Below are 4,416 nucleotides of genomic sequence, written 5' to 3' on the forward strand. Positions count from 1 at the left end.
GTGATATGGTATGTGTAAGTGTCGTGTGATATTAAGACTTGAGGTCCCTTGTTGAGTCACTTGAGAGATAAATGCTGGACCATTGTCTGATTGAATTGTCTGGGGAAGCCCAAATCTGGGGATGATTTCTTGTATTAGGACCTTATGGACTATATCTGCAGTTTCACAAGCAGTGGAAATAAGTCTTTATCTATCCCAAGAAGTGCACACAGAAGTGAGGAGATATGTATAGGTCTTATGATGAACCATGTGTGTAAAATCTATCTGCCAGTCCTTGCCTAAAGTGTGTCCATAAAGTTGATAGTTAGAGAAAGAGGGAGAAGGCAAGTGTCCGTGGGGAGAAGTTTTAGCACAAAGGTGACAAGTCGTTTTTTTTTTTTTTTTCAATCTTTTATTTATTTGTTTGCTTGGTATAGGGTCTTACTATGCAGCTCAGACTCTTAGTGATCCTCCTGTGTCAGCCTCCCCAGCACTGGGATTACAGGCATGTGCCACCATGCCTGGTTTTGGTGCTGGCTTGAGGGCCTGGGGTGGGGCTGGCACAGCATGTGGTACTGGGGATTGAACCTGGGTCCTTACGCTTGCCAGGCAGGCTCTTAAACTCCTAAGATGAGAGGGGCATGGATGTTGCATGGACTGTGTCAGCAAAGGTGTTGTCCTGAAAAATAAAATCTGATTATGTTGGGTGTTCTTTAAAATGCGTAAGTGTCACTCACTTTGGAAGCTGTGCTGTCTCTAAGAGCTTAAGAATCAGCGGTGTATTTGAAATAGGAGTTCCTTTGATGCTGATTATATCTCTTTCTTCTCCATGGAAGCATGGGAATGGAGGATGCCAAATGTATATTTTGAATCAGTGTGTATGTTTACAATCCTGTCTTGGTTAGTGTGAGGGCCCATGTATGGAGTAAGTTTTCCTTTTGTAAAGATATTCCTGGTGTAAGCGGAATAGCCTCTATTACTCTGGACCCGCTGAGTATGGCATATACTTTTTGCATGTCTGTATTTTTGGGCTGCCATCTATGAACAATGAGTCAGAAGCCATGGGAATGGGAATGCTGTCTATGTGAGGAAAAGGAGTTGGGGTAACTGTAGTTCCTCAATGCAGCTATGTTGAGGGATCTCATTAGAGGTGGGGAATAGAGTGACTGGATTAAGGGGACCACTTGTAGAGATGTCATCTATGAACATCAGATGAATCTATTGTATATGAGAAGGAACCATGAAGTCAGGAAGTGTTATGTGTGTGGTGAGCTCATTAGGATGATGAGGCAAGTGTACTGTGATTGATTATCCCCGAGTGAACTTTTTAGCTTCTTGTGTTAATGTAGCTGTGGCAGTGAGGGCTCAAAGACATGGAGCCCACTCAGAACTATGTCATATAGCTGTTTGGAAGGATATATTATCACCTGAAAGGATGGTCTCTTTTTGTGTTATAAGATTTCTACCACATAATGTCCCTGACAAGGAGCATATAGGCTAAAATGGTGAATTGATTTAGGAATAATAGACACAAGGGCCTTTAAAAGGGCTTCTTACAGTTTGTGAAAGGAGAAATTTATAGGTGTGGCAGGGCCAAGAGGTTCAGATGTGGAACCCTTGGATATTTTATGAAGAGGCTGGAATAAAGAAGCAAAGTTGGAATCCACAGGTGGAAGAAATTAGCTAGACTGAGGAGAGATAGAACTCGTTTTGTAGCAGGCATTTGAAGGTCACAAAGACAGGTCTCATAGTAGTGATTGAACAAGTAGTGGGAATAAGAGTGAGTCTTAAATATTTGATCATTTGGTCTCCATTATGGGAGTTGACAGCCTACCTACAGGACTCCTACAAACAAGGCCCATTCCCTGCTGACTCCAGACACACTTTTTCTCCCATAATTTTCTTTTTTTAAAAATTTTTTTTATTTTTTTTTCTTTTCAAAGTTTTATTGATAAACATATAGCAATGAGACAGTTTCAAATCAAATTGAAAGTACAGTTTCAACAAATAATACACTGCGTATATTCTTCTTAGTGGTTAATTGCTGTACAAGATGCAGACTTGTGATTCTACTTACAAACACCATTAGAAAAAAATCATTCTGTTCATTAAGAGAATGCAACTATATATCTATCCCAACCACTTTGAATACACAGATACAAAATGGACATTCATAGGTTATACCCCAATTTTTTTAAGTTCCGTTGTTGAATATTATAGGTGTGTAAACTCAGCAAAATATTCTAAAAGAGTCCAGTAGCCCATAATAGCATTGGGTCTTCTGTTTAACTGGCAATGTCAGAAATTATTGACCTGAGTCCCCCACAGCTCAACATAACAACATGGCTTTACTTCCTATATTTTGTCTTCATACTTTTCTACTGGATGGTTAAGACCAAGGTAAAGCAGGACCTGTGCAACAAGAGTTGTAGCTTTTTGGTCTGAGAAGGTCAGTGAAATGCCCTCAGGATTTCAGAACCTTTGTACCTCAGATTGTACCTCAGATTGTAGAACCTTTGTCAGTGTCAGCCATGTGGATGAATCACGGCCAATCCTTGGCCAATGTGCTCTCTGTGAAAGCCTGAAAGAGTGTCTTCTCCCCATGTGACTCTCCTTAGGCACACTCTACGTCATCGATCACTCCTCTTTGGCCCCATAATCTTCTTGATCAGAAAATTTGTCTCCCATAATTTTCTGATTATCCCAAACTATCCCATATCCTTCATGAGGAAGGACCTACTGTAAATGCTCCAGTTCTCTTTCACTTTCTCTCTCTGTATGATACTTGTCCTACAAACCCAGCTTGAGTTGAGATTGGAGGGTGTTTGCGTTGGTCCACATGGACACAAATAGCTTTGGTTAAGCTATTTGTGCTTTGGAAGGAGAGACTCTGAAAGGAAGTTAAGGAGGGTGGCTGTTTGTTATATGACTGAAAGGTGAAAAGGGAGAGCAGAGGTCCTAGGCATCTATATACTAGAGCAGAAGACTGAGTTTAAGATCAAGGGTCTCAAGGTCAGTGGCAAGGGTTTGATTAAAGAAGTGAGGGCTGTCCCTGAACCCCTGAAGCAGGACTGTCCATGTGAGTTGTTGGAATCTGAGGGTCTTTGGATCGGTCCACAGGTAGGCAAAAAGGTCTTGGCAGTCTGAGTATAGGGAAATGGCAAAAATGGCATCCTTGAGGTCCAGGACAATGAAGTAAGTGGTGGAGGGAGGAATACAAGAAAGCATTGTGTAGGGATCTATGCCACTGAATGAATGGGTATAACTGCATTATTGATAACCCTGAGATCTTGAGCTAACTGATAAGAGCCATTACATTTAAATACATGGAGAATGGAAGTATTGTACGGCGAGTGGGCAACTCTAAGGAAACCATTGGTAAGTAGACGTCGAATTATGGCCTGGAGTCCCCATTGGAATTAAGCGGCTATTAGATATTGGAGAACACAGGGGGAGGCTTATACATCCTTTAGATGAACTAGTACAGGAGCACAAATGGAGCTGTGGATCCCAAACTATGGGATCCACAAGGGAAAGGAGAAGAGGAAGGGAGGAGCTGAGGCTAGATTTATAGGATGAGTACCATATAGAAAGAGAGTGAAAGAAAAGTGAAGCTTTTGGAATAGGTCCCTGCCTGTGAGGAGTGTGGAATGGATTGGGATAATAAGAAAAATTATGGGTGAAAAAGAGTGCCTGAAGTCAGCAGGGAATGGGCCCTGTCTGTAGGGGTCATGTAGGTTGGTTGTCAGTTCCTACAACAGAGACCAAGGATCATGTGCAATGGCCAGATAACTCAGGAAGAGCGCTCTGTGTCTCCCATGTCAACAAGAAAAGAGAGCATCCTATCAGAGATGTCTAGCAAGACTCAGGGTTCTGACAAAGATACCCCAATGGTGGCTATAGACCCAAGCCCTGTCAGTCCTTTTCAGTGGAAAGACTGAGCCATTAGTTAGCAGTGAGTCTGGTGGCTGTAGTGAGATCTCCTGTGAGGGCAGGGAATTGAATGACTTATCCACTGTCTGGTAGAGAGGGAAGCCACATTTCCAGTGATCCTCAAGCTTGTGGGGTGGGGCAGACTCGTGCCCAGTGTCCTTTGCAGCGCTTGAAGTGTGGTCCTGGAGGGCTTCTGGCTCTGTGTCGTTCAGGTTTAGCATCACCTTCTTTAGGCCCTGCTTTTAGGGGAACCCCAAGTGTCACTGCCCAAAGCTGGCATTTGTGTGTAGTGTGTTGTTGTTTGTCTTATTTTAATTTTTTTCTATTATTGAAGACAAGGAAAACCAGGTTAGTAAGTCTCCCTGTGGGGTTCAAGAGCCAATATCTGTCCTTTTAAGCTTATCTCAAATGTCAGGAGCAGATTGGGAAATAAATGGAGAGTTAACAAGAGTTACTTCCTCAGGACTAAAAGTCAACATTACTGTACTTGGTCAGACTATTGTG

This window comes from Octodon degus, unplaced genomic scaffold, assembly GCF_000260255.1.
Source record: "Octodon degus isolate 3935 unplaced genomic scaffold, OctDeg1.0 scaffold00363, whole genome shotgun sequence".
Lineage (NCBI taxonomy): Eukaryota > Metazoa > Chordata > Mammalia > Rodentia > Octodontidae > Octodon > Octodon degus.